The following is a 19,738-nucleotide window of genomic DNA, read 5'->3' on the forward strand; positions in this document are numbered from 1 at the left end:
TACCGCAATGACCCAAATTCCCCATAAATATCATGTTTCTTCTTAACTTGCCCATGTCTGCCTATGAATCATAAATAGTTCAGTGTAGTTTGTAGCATTGTACCATCTTCCTTCTTCTCCCCCTCCCCCCTTTGTTGTATGCCTCCTCCTGGTAGAGCCCAGTTAATTGCACATTCCTCATTACCATGTATTGGAAAAAAGCTCCCTCTGAGCAAGTCAACTGTGCAGTAGACAGTTTTTCAAAGCTTTCTTCTTTTTTTTTACACATCCATTTTCTGCAGGAGAAAAGAAAGACGGGGGTATATCAAGCTCTACCTGACCTTTGACATCTGCTTCATGGATTTGTAACTGTTGGGTACAAGAGCGCTGGGAGATATTCTGTAGGAAGAAGCATTTCTCTAAGCTGCCCATTTTCCTGTTTCCACAGCAAACTGTGCACAGGCTGTGTGGATAGCTGTTGTGCTCAGTCTTCTCAGTCTGAGTCCCAACAGTGGGAATAGAGTGGATGTGACCCTAAAGACTGAGCAGCATCTGTTAACCCCCTGATCATTGCTTCTATCTGACGGCTAGGCTGGAGCAGCGTCTGCCCAGTCATGCGGGGCCCCGCCAATAGATTCAGCAGACTATGGTAATGAGCCCGAAAGGATTCCCAAAGCACGGCGCTGTCACTTTGATGACTCCAAAATTAACACTGCGCTAGAAATTCTCAACACCTGCTGTAATAACATTCAAGATAGAAGGAATATGTCGTCGGTAATACAGGTACAAGAAAATTAATGTAACCTCTCTTGTCAAATGTAATTAGAACTATAGTGGCACAGATATGGCGCAATGAATATTTTGAAAGGGTGAAGCGAGAAATTATTGCTGCAGTGAGAAACTCTATTTTGCCCTGATACCAGTCTTCTGTGTGCCTTTGCAGAAGTGCATGTTAAGATGTAGTTTTCTGTACATATGCATAATAAGGTGCTGAGCTTGAAGAGCTTGTGCACTATGTAACCCTCAACTATTCATTTAGCAACACACACACACACACACACACACACACAGTGTCAGGATGCAAGATGCCATGACAGACACACACACACACACAAAAGCATTCATACACAGCTAGAAAAAAAATTGACATGTTGTCCCATACTTTTACATCCACATCTCTGTTCGCCGTTTTCTCCTCTTCCCCTCACTGTGCACCCCTCCTTCTCCTTGACCTTCTCTTTTCATTAGTCAGAGCGTGTCTCATGCCTCTGAGCATGCTGATAGTGCACTGCTCCAAGGCTGCATTTATCAAGATGATAAAGCACTCTCAGACAACAGCCAAGTATCTCAAGGCTAGTGGCTGCAGTACCTGACATGACAACAAGTCACACAAACAGATCCACCTCCATCCTCCCAATCTCCCTCCCTCCTGCCAGCGTCAGCCATATACCATGCCTGGTTGGTCACAGGTTGTTGCCTTATGTCACATGAGCCCCTAATGAGAAGTTAAGTGCAGATGAAGGCGGGTGACTGCGCAAGACAGGAGATCTGCCCCCTCCTATGAGCGCTTTCCCTCCACGCACAAACTGTTCACAGCACACAGATGTCCATTGTGCCGTGTGTCTGGGTTCAACAGCATCCTGTTAAACCATGCAGGCCCCGTGTCACAGAAATGCAAGTCTTGCCACTTCAGCTTCAGCTTTCATCTTTGCCCGCCGCTCACCTCCTTTTCCTCCATTCAACGGCTGTTTTCCACTCTCAGCCATAAATGTGTCTGTCTTTAAAGAACAGGGGCTCCAGACAGAAATCACCGCTCAGCTCTCACACTTAAACTGACAACCAAGATGACAGGAAAGTTATATTGTTCTCCTCAAAAGGTATTAGCAACTGCTCTAATGGGAGACAGTGGGCGAATTTGACAATTGTTTTGGGGGTCTTTTTCTTCTTTTATTCTCACTGCTATTCTCTAGTCACCACTTAATTTCATTTGCATGGCATTATTATATTAAAACACATGTTCAATTAGAATTAAAAAGTATATTGTTCGTGGAAAGTCATTTTTAATGAAAAGGCTCAAAAGGCAATTTTACTTTATTGCAGCAGAGTTTGATTTATTTTGTACCTTCCAGCAAAAGTGTGCTTCTCCGTCTGCCTTTCTCTCTCTTGTGCTCGCTCTCTCTCTCTCACACACACACACACACACACATCATTGAAGTGACAGAGTGACAGTCAGACTGAACTCTGCTAATATGCAAAGGAAATTTATATAAGCTTTTCAGCTTATCAACCTCAAACCATACATTCCCATTCTGTGCATCTTGTGCCTTTATCCACCTAATCATACTTCTCACCTGTAAAACACTGCAAACTAACTGTGACATTACTGCTACACTGGAGTATTTATTTGTCTTTGAACAGATTTTGTTCAGTTTTGTGTGAAAGTCACACATAGATCTTAGATAGATACATTTTGGAATTTTAATTACATTATGTGTGCATTTTCCCACCAGTAAATACATTTAAAAATGGTTGTAAGTTTGGGAGATCATTATAAAAAAGGTGGATGTAGCATAGTTTATATTTTCAAATTAATAGAAAGTAAACTTTACATAACTTTGGCTAGAAAGAGCACACATGTTGCTTGAAGAAGAACTCTCAAATGCTGTAATGATGGTTGTCTACAGTAATTGCTCTAAAAGGCAACTGCTTGAGATTGGGCTCCTTGACGAGTTTTAAGATGACTCAGTCTTCCATATATCTTGTTGTAGAAGCACAGGAGTGCACACCGCTGAGAGGTGTGATGATGGCTACATAGAGGTAATAGAGGGCCTCTTTCAAGTGTTTCTGAAATGCCAAATGTCAAGGAGGATGGATGGTCATTCCATTCCATTTTTTTCATCTTCTCCAGAAGCTGCCAGGTTAACAAACCAGTTTAGAAAGGCTGTGTTTAGACACATTATTTGATGTATATTTCTTTTTTAAAGCATGACTGTAGATAATTTAAAACAGAGAATCCATTTGTAAGGTAGATTGGCCCTTGACACCTGAAGCCTTTTTGTCTTGATGACTTCACTTCACCAAAGGGCTGTTAAAGCAATCAAAAATCCTTGTAGTGTGAAGATTGTCCACTGTGCAATTGCAGAGTGTTTTCAATCTCCCTGAAAACACTCTATTTCTATATTGTTGCCACATTTCTATATGAATAGGTCTACTGGATCAGTCCCAGCAAAAGAGACTAGAGCATGACTAATGGATATCTATGGTCACTTTGAGGTGAAAAAATACCCCAGTTAAAGCCAAATATTACATAACTTAACCAGAAATCCTTTATCTACTTGTATAATTACAAATTTAGTGTTGTCTAAATTCACTACATCACCTCCACCGCACTTCCTTTATACACACAGACGCTGCTCTCCTGTCCCCTCTGTCATAGCTTTTTTCTCACAAGGTTGTTTCTGTATTCTGGATCATATCTCTCTATAGATGCTAAACTCTCACCTTTGTCAGTCCAGCTGCATGTTGACTGTTTGTTGAATCGAAGACTACAAAACCTCTCAGCAACAGCTCCACAGCAGTATCTCAGGGCTGGTGACCATTGCAGTGTTTTTCTTTATCGTTTCACTTTTATCATTGGTTATGCCGTATACTTCACATTGTGAACTCCCTGATGAGTTCACTCCATGATATCTCAGCAGAAAATATCACATTCTGTGCAGTGGTGTTGTGTAGTTGGCATTGCCAGCTGCATTCATTTGTTTCATGCTTTCATGCTATTTCCTTTAATGTTCCTTCACTGTGAGAGTACTTGGATTCTTAATGGCTTCCTTGTGTTAGGCTCCATGTAACAGTCAACAGGGGCATGATCTGGGTCCCCTTTTCTGTATTTTCTTTTCCTCATTCAAAACTAATCATTTGGCTTCCATGATGGTATGACGGAAACAGCCGTTCCTCCAATTGCAGCAGCCAGTTTTAAAAGCTAAGACAAAAACAAAGAAAAGAAAAATGCAAAGATGTTTTGGCTGATTAAATATTAAGTGTTTTCTCTAACTGGTCGTAAAGCCTCTTTCTCCTGTTACATTGCAAGTGACCCTACTGTCTTGAATATAATTTACATAAAACAATTGCAATGAGTGTCAGATATCAACACAGGAGATTAGATTCCAAATGCAGCATACAAGGATGAATGTATCACATTTTATTTGATGTATCTCATACTATCTTACTGTTTGCTCTTCACCCTAAACGACAAAAAGTAAACATGATTTTTCCATTCTAGGGTCTTGTGCTTTCATCCTGTTGTTTCTGCAGCAGAAGTTACTTGTTATAAACAATATTTACAATAATTTCAAAGATAAAATACTGTACACGAGTCCACCATTGTGAACGGGAGGCATGACATTTCCAATGATTGATTTATTTTTAGTTCTACCTTGTTGATTTTCTCAGAGGTCTGTGTCTCATCTCCGGATATATGATATTCCACAGAGCACTTGTAAGTGATTACTGTCTGTAAATGATAGCAGCCCTGCGCTGTATTCATAGGAGGCACCTTGGTTTGGGTTTGAACCCACACTCCTCCCTCAACAGCCAATATCTACATGCCCTTGAGCAAGCCACTTCACACTCAGCCCCTCCAGCAAAGCAGTGGAAAGTGGGATTGTTGTAAGAAGCTCCCAGGTGCGACTGTGTATGAACTTTAGTGTTGTTAAAAAAAAACATCAGGGCTCACATCTTCCCTGAAAAAAATAAGGCTTTAAAAAAAACGCTGTAAAAATAAAATAAAAAATGCTGCTTTTCTATTCCAAGTTATGCCTGTATCTAACTGATGGTGCATGGCTGAGGCCGTGACCTCCTGGTGCAGGTTGACTTTGACCTCACTGTATGGCCTGTGGCGAGGGCTGTTTGGCCAGGAAAATCCGCTTACGAGCAACTGCTCTGCTCTTCCCTGGCCTTGCTTCTGCTGAAAGTGTTGGCGCTTATGTGGCCTTGACCTTACTAGACTCTTGCAAGGTTTCTTCATGAAGATTTTATCGATATTGGCCCATACCTCTTCTCAAATAAGTCCAAAAAAGTACCATGATTGTTGTCTCTCAAATATTCACTCTTGCTCTCATTGCTTCTTCTGACTTCTAAGCTAGTTGAGAGATATCAGGAGGAATTTGCTGGTATTGTTCAAGGATACTTTACTATAGGTGCAGCATGGGTCGTCCTAACTGGATTATTTCATAGTATTAAGTGAAATGCTTTTATGTCGCCACTGAGCACTGAGTTTTCTGATGAACCTCCTTTTCCTTCACAGTTCTGTATCTATTCCACCATCAGCTTCACGCACAAATTATAAAAACTTACATATATATAAACTTCTTAACAAGGATGATCAATTCACACACATCTGTACACACATACACATATTCACTAAAAATGGTATTATAGTTTTCAGAACTGAATAAGATTGGCAGGAAGCAAATTTTGCTTTAAAAAATGAATGAATCTGAATACATACATGGTATTGTGTTCATTGTAAATACATTGAATAAAGAGCATTCAACATTTTACACTTGTAGCATTGAGTCCAATGCTTATTTACGTGACGCTGTGTTAGTGAATAGCACAGCAATAGTGAGTCAAACTGTAAAAAGTGTATGAAATCTTTCATTTTTGCTCATGTAAAAAATATTGCGATTGCTTGGTATTTCTGGATTAAAACCCTGAATGTAATCTTTTCAGACACCAAGAATGCTCAGCAACAACGGCACATTAAATACAATGAGGTTATCTCAGATTTCCATCGTAATGATGAAAAAAAATACTGATTAAATACAAAAATGAATCCTGAAGAATCCTGCTAACCCTGTCTGAAAGACAATAGAAAAAAAGAGAAACAATAAAGAGTGGAACAGTGGCATTTCAAGCTCAAGGCTCAACACCAGGCGGCTATGCGAGGTGCAACCAAAGGCTCAGAGGTGAGTGGGATGCAGCAAAAGGCAGGTGGAAAAAAGTGACCTGGGGGCGAGAGCAGAGGGGGGTGATAATAAGGAATCCATGTGACTGACTCGGAGTGATGGGCTTACCTGGCTATGAATATTTCAGACAGCAGCGAGGTGTGTTATTACAGCTCAGTGGGGGCACTCACAACATGGGGCAGGACATGTGCCATCACGAGATAGGACCGAGCACAAACACACACACAAACAATGCAATTTTTTTTCCTGGCATTCAGAAAGAACACATTTCAAATTGCTCATTCATGCTGAATAGCTGAATAGCAAAATGTTTTCATCAACAAACTAACAACAGCATCTTCCACTGACATGCTCCCTTAAATCGATATACCAACTAAGATAAGCAGAGAAAGGTTTACACAATATTGGAGGCCTGGCTCTGCGAGTGAGGAGAGTAAAATAAATCCATGTGCAGCATTTTACTTGAGTTGGAACAGTCCCACATGCCAAGCAGACGATTAAATAAATATTCTGTTTACATGGACTGCCTGCCCAGGGGTCTGCAAACTAGTTCAGCAAAGCAGCTTCACTCAGCTAGCTAACAATCCAGAGCCTCTGGCTATCCTGATATATTCCCTCCATGATTTCACCAGTGACTGTTTCTCAAACTGCCATCTCTTTTACAAAATAGTGTCTGGAGAGGAGACCATTGTAGTTTTCTATGATAGGGAGGCATGTGCTGGTTTACGTACCCTGAAAAACAGTTTGAGAAATGCACTCTAAAAATATCAGGAATAGTGGGAGTATTATTGTATATGTAGTAGGCTTCACTTCAAATGCCTACAGCATATATTCTATACAACACATAGACATGGATGGAAATTATGGGCAATGCTATACACAATTTATAGCACTAGATTCTGGCTTTGGTTTTCTGTATCATGCCCATAATCTCAGAAGCAGTTGATTTACTATAATTCAAAGCAGTGAACTTAGAAATAAATATTAAAATGCTAAAGCATTACTTTGAAAACACGATCAATTGTCTGAACTGTCATCTGAGTCTTTCCTTATTCTGTGGCATTCATTTAGAAACCATTTTGTGAGCTCTCCAGCCAGTACAGTGTATTAGACATTCAGAAACAATTCCTCCTGATGGTGACTTCAAGCATCTTCCAACATGGACACCCGAGACAAACACAAAGCCCCGAGCAGGGAACAGCCAGTCTTATGCATTATACATTAGCCCTTAGTTATTCATCAGAAAGGACGCATATTAACCTGTGTGTAACCTGGAGAGCAGCATTAATATTCAGCAGCTGTTTGAACTGCTCCAGAAATAAACACTGTGACTTGTATGTATAAGTATGTAGTTGAATAATTTGGAAAACTTTTTAGATGCTTCTTGTCATATCATCAATATTTACAAATTACAAATTTTTACTTAACTATTAAATTATATGTAAAATCAATTTCCTCAAAAGAGGCCATCTAATAAGAGTTAAATTTTCATCTATTTATGTTTTATATGTGTAAAAGATGTTTATTGCAGGCTGTTAAAATTACTTTTTTGTGATTAACTTGAAAAATGATGGCATGTTTAAGAAATCCCTGCTTTGCAGCCTAATTTGGATTAACTGCTGGAGCTGATGCAGTGGGGGGTTAACTGCTGTTTGACGGCACCTGAATAGTATTTGTTGAGGGATGAAAGATGGAGAAAGTGTGTGTTCCCATTCATTCCAGGGATTCAAATTAATTATCTTCTGTCTGAAACCCACTGTTTTTAAGCCTGTGATGCAGTTCTGTGGTCAGCTCTGTCACACAGATACAGTACACAAAGCAAAACTACTGAGATCATAAATCAGCAAATAAGTTCAAGCTGATATTGCTGCAGCAGCTATTTGTGTTTTCATAGATGTTACAGAAATATTTATGTGCCTCTTGAAAACGCAAACTCAATATTTCACCCAGCCAATTTAATTATTCACTGCATTTCAGGGAGAGCAAAACGATAGTGAGAAGGACGCCAGCGCAACAGAACTGGAAAAGTTAATGAAGCTCACCTGTCTGGTCGAAATACAATTCTATGGCTGAGTCAGTTAGCTTTTGAATTAACATGATGAGCTTTCTATCATGCTGGCAGGCAGAGAGCTTGTTCGTTTGAGGCTGGGGAGAGATCCTCGGAGGAAGCCGTCGTCTTTGCAAGCATGAATAGCACCTGTAAAATAGCCAAGCAGGTGTACAATCAACCTGTGTGAAGTGCTCTCGCAGAGCAAATTTTTACACCTGCCAGAATGTAATTTTGGAGGAGCAGCAGGATATCTTCCACTTTATACTCAAATCACACTGGCTTTGTGTGTGTGTGTGTGTGTGTGTGTGTGTGTGTGTGTGTGAGTGAGAGAGAGAGAGAGAGAGAGAGAGCTCTTCAAAGCACACATCCTGAAACCACATCATACAGTAGTCTGGACTCAGACTTTTGGACCTAAAAGTACTTGTACTGTGTAAGAATAATATACATCATCAAAGTAAATTTTCTTATATTTAGGATCAACATAATCAAGAAATGGCTGCATCAAATGCAGATTCACTATATAGAAGCTTGCAAAACTGCACCAGATTTCATTCGACACGGAGAAAAGAGGAAGGGGTTTGAATACGAGAGGCTCATAACCCTCACCTCCATCCACTCTCAACTTCTTATTATTAAATGTTGTCATGGACACAACCCTGACACTGAATATCTGCTGAGGGTTTCACTTGGTGGAGTTAAATAAAATATTACCATCTATATGTTGTGTGGATCTTGAATGTCTTACATAGAAGACTTTTCTCATTACCCAGAAAAGAAGCAGAGGGCCATCTCTCAGTCAGGTTCATATGTATTAATGGAAACCTTTGGATACTGAGGGAGAGTGGAGGCATCCAGCATCATCACAGATAAACAGGATCCAAACTGAATGTTAAAAGAAAAAAAATATTTGGTTGTACTGCTGGAGGACTTTTACAGTAACTGCAAGCACTGCTATTGCTATCATTCACATACAAATGATCCACATCATTATGAAATCTTATTAGATGAATTAAACTGCTGAGCTGTGATGGTGGTGGTGATGAAGATGATAATCCTGTCACTTTATTAATCATGACAATCGTAGGAATGATTTGTAAGTAATTGTGTCGATAGATGATGAGTTTATCCACGGTGTACATCCATGTGTTGTGCTTACATTTTCAGGTTCAGAGGGTTTTTCATCTGTCAGGGCAAATCTGATTTATCAGGTTTGCCCCAGATTTAAAAAGGGCCGCTAGAATGTCAACCCTCGCATCGAGTTTATCTGTCAACTAAAAATAGGAAGTCAGCGTAATAATAGAGGAATTCAATGTCTTAATTAATAGCTAAATATTATAATGTGTATGTAATGAGCGCAAAAATTGAAATGCTTATTTCATAGCATTTAATCAAGCACAGAATCCATTTGCTGCCATCATGTCAGCCGTATTGATGCCTGATGCTACACAGAATAAACAAACCATGTGGGTGGGATTGTGGAAACAGCAAATGTCAGATGACAAAACTTGTCTCTGCGCTTTGTCTTGACAGCAGTTCATGTCTCACAGTGGTAATAAATCAGAGCATTGATTCACGGTGAATTACTTCATGAATGGAACCGACTAAAATGAGCAGACACGGTAACATCTTTATATTTTAAATGGAGTGATGTCTTACTCTCTCATTGTGCATGTTGTTCAGAGAGCACCACCTCAGCATTAAGAGTAGCGTGTGTTGAATGACTGGGTCCTTCCCTTCACTGTTGCCAAGGGAGCTGCAGCGGACATACATGAATAATCTGGGAGAGCTGTGAGCAGGACTTTATCCTCCAGCAGTGCCACCAGCAGCTCTGGGCAAAGTTGGAGGTGAGGCTAATGCCACTGAAATGTACTTGAGCAGTGGAGCAAAAGAAGCAGCAGCTCCTCCATCATTAAATTAGAGGAAGCAAACTTCAGCTTTAACACCTTCACTTGCCTTCTTCTTCTTCTTCTTTTTTCCCCCATTGCAGCTGTGATGTGATAAAAATCAGATAAAAAAATTATCCTCATGATTCAAAACTCATCTTACATGATGCAGCTATTTAATCCTTCAAGAATTTTTGAGTATTTGGCAAGCCAATAAATTCTTTCTGTTTACTTGCAGTAAAAGTGTAGGCTTTCAGAACGGTAGCAAGTCAAGGATGAAATTGTAATGCTACCCTCACATGCTTTTTGATTAGTGGGTGAGATTTTTTTTCGCATTTTTTTTTTTTCGGTTCCTGTCATTGCCTTAAAAGATTCGAGGAGGTTAAAGGAAATGGTCAAATTTGCAAAACACTCAGAGCATTTGAGGTGAACTGTTTATTTTGAGCGAAAAAAAAATAAAAACATTGCAGCTACAAAGTTGCAGATCCCCAGGGGGAGTGTTGAATGACCTGCCAAATCTAATTTCTCAGTGTGTGTATTTACCAGAGTAGCTATAGCGGGGGGAAATGTATTGTGTCAGCGTCTGGCAGTTCTCTCTGTTATGGAAGTTCAGTGACCCATTATTTAGTGGTGTGATGTGCACAGTAGTGCACAGCAGCAAAAAGTAAGAATCATAAAATTACTTGATGGCATACTGAGAAATTACATATTTGACTCCAGTATTGCACAGGCTGCCTGATTAAAGGTTTGTACACGATAAAAGGTCATACTATATGAATTGGTTGGTTGATTCGAGGTGGACTGTAAAGGCGAATGCCTCACAGTTTATAATTTGGAGAGCTGAACATTCTCGTCACTCCTTGTGCAAAAAAACAGCATTAATTTGAGCCACAGTTAGAAATATTAATCCCTGACTCAAGCATGTGAATTCATAATGCCAAATAGAGTTAAATGCTCTATTTTTAAAGAATCGGAGAGTATCAGCATTTGTATAAACATTTAAATAGCTAATAATATTGTATCAAGCATGCATCCAAAAAGTGTACCACATTAATCAAGATTTACAAAAAATAAAAAGGCATAATGAAGCATAGGTATATTTTATTGTTTACAATTCAGCTGCATTGCCATTTATCGCTTTTTCCTTTAAAGGCCTGATTGCATGCATTCTGCATACCACTTCTCAGTGAAAGAGCAAATGTAAATAGAGCAAATCCCAGATCTAATGAGTGCAAAGGCTGGGACAAACCTAGGAGAATCTGATTTCCTTTCCGGACAATGAGGTCCATCACTCAGAGTCTGCCATGTAATCCCATGGATCATATTTACACCCAGACAGCAGATTGGGCCTCCAGGGACATGCAGGGATGCACAGGAAGTGGAGGTCACTCGGCCAAACACAACCTATACAGGCCTGTAGGAAGAAAGCAGCAGCCATACATCATGCTAGAGGCCATCCATCACCCAGACCGCTCGATTTGAGGCAGTCGCCTTGAGATTTGCCTCAGCCACCAGCCCTTGAGGGACAAGCTGGTGACAGAGCATCTTACATATACACTATATACCTCTCACAAGCTGGACACTCTATCCACAGGTCAGAAACATCAGGAGATATGATGTCATTACACACATTTAACTGAAATGATTTTCATTCTCGTTATTTAATATATTATTCAATGGGCATGGCCGGTCAGAGAAGAGATTATATAAACTGTAAAATGTTTCGAGTGCTAACATAATCCAGTACCAGTCAAAAGTTTGGACACACTTTCTTATTCAAGGGAATGGGAAAGTGTGTCCCAACTTTTGACTGGTACTGTACATTTACACACATACAAAGAGTTTATTTATTTCTTCCTCTGGCAGATGGAAAGATATTGGCATTTTTGCTTTTTGGTTGAGCTAAAACCACATCTAAATAGTGTCTGTAGCAATGATCCAGTGGTGCTGTATGCAGACTGAGCCCAGCATAGAAAATCATCTTTTTATGGTGCAATCAAGAAGGATCTGGCAGCAGCTACACAAGTGTAGCCTAGTTGTACAATAAGTGGAGTATTTTTGGATGAATGGAAATGAATCCATGAGTGAAAGCGATTTCTGATGTTCCCAAAAAAGTGTTATGCTGAAAGCCAAATGACATTCTCAAACATGCCCATATTTAAAGTGCAAGTGTATTTTAATCATCAGTCAATCATTCTTTAATTTCTATTGATAATTTAGTGCTCGTTTCTAGCTTCCATTTTGTGGCAATCATATTGTTACTGTTTCATTTTCTACCACAAAGAGGATTTTGCCAAAGCCAGAAACTCTGAATGCTTTGCTGGTTCAACAGCAGCCATTTTTCTAGCTTGTATTGTAAAATAAGGCAGCAGATTTCCTGCAAAATCCAATGGACGGCACACAATGTAAAATCCTGCCAACTGTTTGTTAGTGTAATTATATCAGTGAGTCCAAATGTATGTGATAATGACTTATTGCAAATGCAACCTATAAAGCAAGTTTGAACAACTAAAAATGCAATGTGAAATTTACTTATTTTACAGGATTAGTGTAGATGGATGATAAACAGTATAGCAGAATATCTGCACCAAGGAAATTATGTTTACAATTAAAACTAATCAGAAGCAAAATCTTTTCACTGATTTTCCCAGGAGAGGACTTACAGTTGAAAGGTAATGTCTGTCTATCAGTAAGTCAGTCCACCACTTTGATTCAGACAGAAATATCTCAAAAACTATCAGATGGATTGCTGTTACATTTTGTACAGACCTTCATGTTGCCAAGAAACTACTGACTTTGGTGAAACTGAGTTTTCCTTTAACACTGCAAGGATGACATTTGTGGTTCAGAGTGAACTACTGAATGAGTTACCATGGGGTTTGCTACAGATATTCAAAGTCCCTAGTAGATACATTTTAATGACTTTGGTTATCTTCTCACTTTTCCTGCAGGTCAAAAGTTTCACTTTTTCCGTGAAATATCTCAACATCTACTTGATAATCCACCTACAGTAGCATTGCTGTAGTCTCCTGGTTACCCAGCACTGATGTTAATTACTTACAATGATAACTGTTTCAATTGCAAAGCCCACTACTTAGATAGTGAGAAGAAAAGGAAGACTTAAGTTAAATTAAAAACAGAGAGAGGCAATCAAGTGTTGTTAGCTGTATTAATAGCATGTCATAGTGAAGCTGAACTATATGCCTCCACCTCTCTAACAAATACACTGTACTTTCACCTTCAACTCTTATTCATCTGTAAATACTGTGTATACTGACTTAAAGTCCTGACTTTTCCAAACCACAAAGAAGCCCTTAAGCTGTATTTTTCAGCATGTCTGCACTCTGTTATTTTCCTGAAAATGTTACAAGCAATTTTCTTTTAGTTCCTAGTTATATAAACAGCAGCAAGTGCTGCCTTGCAACCAGTACAACAGTTAGTTCTAAAGAAGTCAGAATTACAGAATCACAGACTAAAGCATATATATAGAGAGAGAGAGAGAGAGAGAGAGAGAGAGAGAGAGAGAGTGAGAGAGAGAGAGAGAGAGAGAGAGAGAGAGAGAGAGTACCTGCCACAGACGGCAGGAGCAGGAATAAATAATCCTAATAATTATCATTTAAAATAATCATTTCTACCATTGAAGATTTGTAGTCACATCTATCATGTCTTTGGGAAACCAGCCTTTTCATCCTGGTGAGGCATTAACTGCAGGGCGAGCTCACCTCTCACTGACATGCTGTATTGTTTAGCCAGAAAAACAGCAGATAGCAAGAGACGGCAGCTCTAAATTATATGTCTCTGTATATTTGGCCCCTACAGCAAGAAGTGAAATAAATGCATGTGGCCTTGTACTGTATGAGGTCTGTTGCAGGTGGACAGGCGGCGTAGATTAATTTGTGCCACTGGAATGGGAATACAACACAGTATAGCCTGAGCAGAGGTCTGGAAAAGAAAAGAGAGTAGAGAAAACACGCAAGCACTCCTGACTGCGTGCCCTTCAATGAGCACCGCAAAGGGTGAGCGTTAGGAAATATTATGCTATACATAAATAGATCCACCTGAACTTTCAGTGATACAGCCCGCTTTTATAGTTACAGAGGTCTCGGGAAGAAAATTGTCTTCCATGCTGATATAACTTTTCTTAACAGCACCACCTCCAGTACTGACACTGAATAATTCAATGCCTATTAGTCTAACATTTGGCTGGACATAAAATCTCCTAGCAACATTGCTAGGTTTCACATTGCTAGACTTGCTAGGACTTGAACCTGGGTGGGTATTGTGTCACAGAGAACAAAGCTTTCGCAAGGATGTTGAGGTGGAGTTTCACAGTAAACATTACATTATATAGTCCTAAAGTCTGATCTGTCATCAGTGTATCTCAAAAGTTTTAAAATAGATTTCTATGAAGTTCAATAGACACGTAGCCTAAGAATAACTCAGACTTAATGCCGACATGGATTTCATATTTCCACCAGTAGAACATTATTAAATAGAACATCATTAAGGTTTCATTCACGGTCAAATACTCAAAATAACTTAAAATATGAGACAGGAATGATGACATTCAATGTAAAAATATTCAGCTTCATCTCATAACACATTGTAAATTAAAATCAAACATGGTTTTCTGTGACAACATTGTAGATTTAATGAAACTGGATGCTGAAAGCAGATGGGACAACAGGCCAAATATAGCACACAGAGTATCATCAGAGAGTAGTGAACAAGCAGAAATATAGTGATGCATGAGCATATGAAATTCCAGAAATTCACTAATGATGACTCAGAACATCCACTGTGGTCACATTTTGATACAGGCTTGCTTGCCCACACTTTGAGGCTGAGAGATTGTAAATGTCAGTGGCTTGTCACTCAGACTCAGTCCCACATGGGCAGTGAGATGGAGCCTGCTAAAAGGGAAGACCGAATGACAGGACAGACATTAGTATCCTGTCTGACTCACTCAGTGTCCGTCTGTCAATCTCTGGATATGTTTGAGGCACTACTTTACCACTTTATGCATTTCTGAATTTCTATTCAGAGCCTGATTATCTCTATTCAATACCTCACTGCTGGAAGCTGATTGGTGGTCCTCTTTGAATAACTGTTTAAGGTCTTCCAAATGGCTGCGGCTTCAAATCGCTCTCCCCAATTTCAATGGGGTTAAGTTGAAATGGAAAAGAAATGACATCTTGAATTCAGGGATCAGATGTGAGTGAAAATGTCTTTCTTCCAATCACTACAGAAATGAAAACTTAAACTTTTGAAAAACATCATTATAAAATATCAGTCATATCCTGAGCTATAGTAGGCTGTATTTGAAAACAAGCAAATATACAGTTGATGTAGAAACTGATCTTATTTTTTTACTCTCACACTTTTTTTTCCCACACACTGTTTCCATGACTTTCTTTTCAATCCTGTGGATACTTATTACATTGGTATAATTCCACTGATATTATTACCTTCATTTAATGCTTTACTGAATTAAAAATAATTGTCACATTTAATGCTGTTGTGCAGAACTTATTTCAATCATCTGAAAAGCATGGACATATTTAAGGATCCTTTTCCCAAATACAAACATTTCAAACACCAAAGGTTGCTTTTTATGTTAACTTCCAGTTGTACATGAGTTAAGTCTCCACCACCTGACAACAGTGATATGCATATGCCCTATGACAGCTGTCCAGATCGGTTATAGAGTCCAGTAGAGCTGTGCACAGTTGTTTTCACTCTGCACATGCCAAGACTCAATGACACAATACCAATCTGAAGCCAAATGGCCACTAGGCTTTTGTATTAGTTTAGATAAATCCCACACTGGAGAGGAAAATGTTCCTCTGGACATGGATGAAGTACAATATCCTGGGATTTGAATAAAGTGACTCCAAACACACCAATGACTCCCATCTGCTCAGTGAGTTATGCTTATAAATTCTGCAATTAAATGCATTGTTAATTCCTGCTATCTATCAGTTTATGGCTGAGGCACTCGTGAGTTTGGTAAAGACCACCAAGCTGTCAAGTGTTGGCACCAAGTCGAGAACATTTTATCTCTCAGTGACTCGTGCAGCAGCAGAGCTGAAGAGTGTCTGGTGAAGTCACCATGATGTATTTTCTCATGCTCACAGTACCAGTGAAAAGTTTGGACACGCTTTCTCATTCAAGTGAATGGGAAAGTATGTCCAAACTTTTGACTGGTACTTTTCACACATTTATTTGCAATTAAAGACCTCAGACTTCTAACGGATGAATTAGTGTTTAGTTTCAGTAAGAAAAATATTCTTGCAGTGCACAACATTGCCGAAAGATTGTCTAGAATAATTCGTAACAGCCTACTTGAGGCAGCTTTGTGAGCAGCAGAATGTGGACGAACATGAAGCGGAACTAGGAGGCTTGGCAGCAGCTTTCAGGAAACAACATGGCCTCCTGGTTGGAGGTGGGATCTGGAGCTTCTAGGATTATTAGAAATGGATCTTAATGTAGCTGTGACTATCACTTCTAGAGAGCTAAAGGGCTATTTTAGCAATCTATCATTCTACTGATGACTGCAAGAGGGAAGTGCAACTACAGCAGTATCCTCCTACAGCCTCAGTCTCTGCCACCACCCCCACCCATGGCAACCCTCCCGTCTGTTTGAGCTACAGTGGCTGCTAATTAATATGGACAATGAAGCTGTATTTTCACAACAGAGATGAGCTAATGAGAACACAGGTCCAAGAGATGCAAAATACTGTTGTGATAACACTGCTTTGTCACGGGCTGTTTGGGTTTTGAAATGAAGATTTCTAGGTTTTGCAACAGAAATGTGACACTGTTCACTCTCCTGTTCTCTACCACTGATCAGCTACAATACAGCAGGAGGATTTTGAAATTCTAGTACCATTGAAAGGTGGTTAGGTGTCGTTCCAAATCTGAGAATAATCTGTGGTATACTGTATCAAGAAGTGGAAGTGTCATGATGGGAACATGCTCCAAATTTGTGTTTGACCTGTGAGATAGAGATTTGGATTGCAGGATGAGTACTTCTCTAGCTTACTTGATTCTTTTGTTTGCTTTTGAGATCATCATCATGATTTTTCACCTTCACTGGATAGTTAACAGTAGAGACTGACAATGAACTTCCAGAGCGCCCCTGCATCTCTTGTCAAGATTGAAACAGGTTTCTGACTTTGCTGAACTAAAAACACAACAGCAAGGGAAGGTGAAAGACAACAGAAATGACATCTGTCACAGTGCTGAAGCGAGCGCTTGAGGCGTTTGGAGAAACAGGGAAATGATTTTTAAAACACTTTCCCACTGAGAGGGTAGGAGGGAGGACAATTTACGCCCCTTCCAAATCCCTCAGATGTAGTGGACTGCTGTAGAGTACATCCTAAGTCTTCATTTCCCCCTTGCCCACACACACACACACACACACACACCCACACACCAGCGATAGGGGCAGCAACTCTCCTTTGGCAGGGACACTAAGCAGCAAACAGCTCTGAGCACAGCAGGAGGCTTTGGCCACCTGCATACTGTGGAGTGGAAACAGAGATACAAATCCAACATTGAAGTTGGTGATAGACACTCCAGTATTTCCTTTTCCCACTCCGAGGATTCCAGCAATTTGTTTTCAAGGTTTATACTGTGCTTAGGTACGAGGAACGGCATAAAACAAAGCTGTGGATGCTAAAACTGATTCACTTTTATGGTAGGTCCCACACAGGAGGAGGAAATGATTTTTTTTTTGTTCCCCAGGCCCTGCAAAGACCTATGCAAAATGTAAACAATGTTTGAGCCTACCTTTGAGCCTTGTTACAAGGGCCCACTACTGTGCAGTGTTCATTAGAGTGGAAATGATATGTGCAAACAAAGAGAGGCGCCCAAGCAGCACACTCTGCTGCCTCTTTTCATCTTAGAATTGCAAATGAGTGCAGCCTCCTCACCTGGTCCCTGCAGGCGGTGTCCCAGTGCCTCCAATCAGTGCTTTATTGACAGCAGGCATCCGGCAGAAAACTGGGAGCCTTAATAGTTGAGGATGATGGCTGATAAACACGTTCTCCTGTCTCACTGTACCCCGACATATTTTACTTGCTGACAGGGAGGCCTGCACCCAAGGTTAAAATGTGGAGATGCTTTGCAAATAGTGCTGCTTATGCAAAAACTGGCACACGGTTTCTTTAAAGAGCCAGTTCCGACTCAGTTTAACTGTTCTTCATCTCTTTTGTAATTTTAAAAGGTGCATCGTTTTACATATAGGGTCTTGTTTGAGGAGACAAGCGACAAGAAAAGTACACAATTTCATACAAATTCCAAATGAAATGTAAATGATATAAGGAAACAACAAACTCAAATGTTCTACTTTGAAGGCAAACTAATCATATGCACAGTAATGTTAAGACTACTGGCATTCTACATTATTGTGCAAGGTAACACTACCCATGGAAGAGCAGCATAAAACTTCCAGAGTAGAAAATGGCTGTGGCCAAACCATTCCGTCTAAATAAACAGGGAGGGCGGAACTGTAAACACAGACTTGCTTGGCTTTGTTGAGCTAATGACTTCCTGCTCCAGTGGTTTGTGAAACAGTGTTAGAGCCAAAATAAGTAAAATCGGGTGCAGAATTTAATCTGTCACTCAATGGAAAGCCTTTAAGCAGAAACATGCAGCCACCCAGAGGGAGCACACTAGTGAAGTGAAATTACAGAAAAAGCCACCCTGGCACAAAGTGAAGCGACACAACAGGTTGTGTACAGGAATGAGGATTACAGATTGGTTGGATAAATAGGGGATTCTTGAAAGCAAAACACACTGAGTGTGAATGTCAGCCAATGTGGTAACCTAAAACCATCAATCTCTTTGAATCTAGGTAAGCTTCACCTATGTAGAATAGAGATTGATGTGGGAAGGAAGACTGCGCTTGCACTTGGTTTTTTGATCTTTCTGAATGTGCCCCAAGCTTGGTTTTGAACTGCGTAGCTATGCAGCAGTCATATTAACAACCGAAGTGTGGAAAGGTACTGTGAGCAATGTTCAGTCTGCCTTTCCAACTGCTCAGAATTAATCATTTCTATGAATTGTTTGTTTCCTCTGTAGTCTCCTGGGAAAAACTGGATGGGTATGATGAAAAGCTAGTCTGGGATAGATGAGCTAAAATGAATCAAACTCCTTCTGACCTCCTTTTCTCCAACTGTTTTCTGACGGCGCTGAATTCAAAAACTAAATAGCATCTAAATTATATACAGCAAGCCAACATTGATTCTGTAAACAAACAGCTGAATTTATTTACTAAAAAACTCCAAACACACTCGTATTACAAATGGTGATCTGTTCAATAATGAAAATAGACAAGCCTTCTCAAAAGATATGAAGTGCACAAACTTTTCAAGCAACGTGTAAAGCCAGCAACTCCAACTTAGAGGTAATGAAACTTACAATATTTCTTTTCCATTTAACAAGTCTGTTCTGAAGCACTGACATCAAAGTTTTCTGTGTTCCACATTAATATTCATGTCTGAAGCGAAGAAAAAAAACAGAGAAAATAAGACATGAAATGCAGATTAGGCTCTTCAGAGAAGATATGCAAATAGCAAGCCAAGCTTTTCTTTGCACATGAGCAGACAGTCCGCATGCACACATATACAGTGTGCTTCCTTATTCAAATTTACCTATACATAATTTAAATAGAGTTTAAAAAGGTCATAATCATCTAAGGATATCATTATCATTCTGTAAGGCCAAATATAGAAATAGCCAGCGAGTCTGGACAACAACACGCTGATAGTCTACTTGTTTTTGTCACTTTGGGTCTGAAATCACATAAATGTATTGAATTATTCGAGCAGATTGAGTATTTTTGGCAGAATTCT

The sequence above is a fragment of the Thunnus thynnus genome, chromosome 13 (assembly GCF_963924715.1).
Source record: "Thunnus thynnus chromosome 13, fThuThy2.1, whole genome shotgun sequence".
NCBI lineage: Eukaryota > Metazoa > Chordata > Actinopteri > Scombriformes > Scombridae > Thunnus > Thunnus thynnus.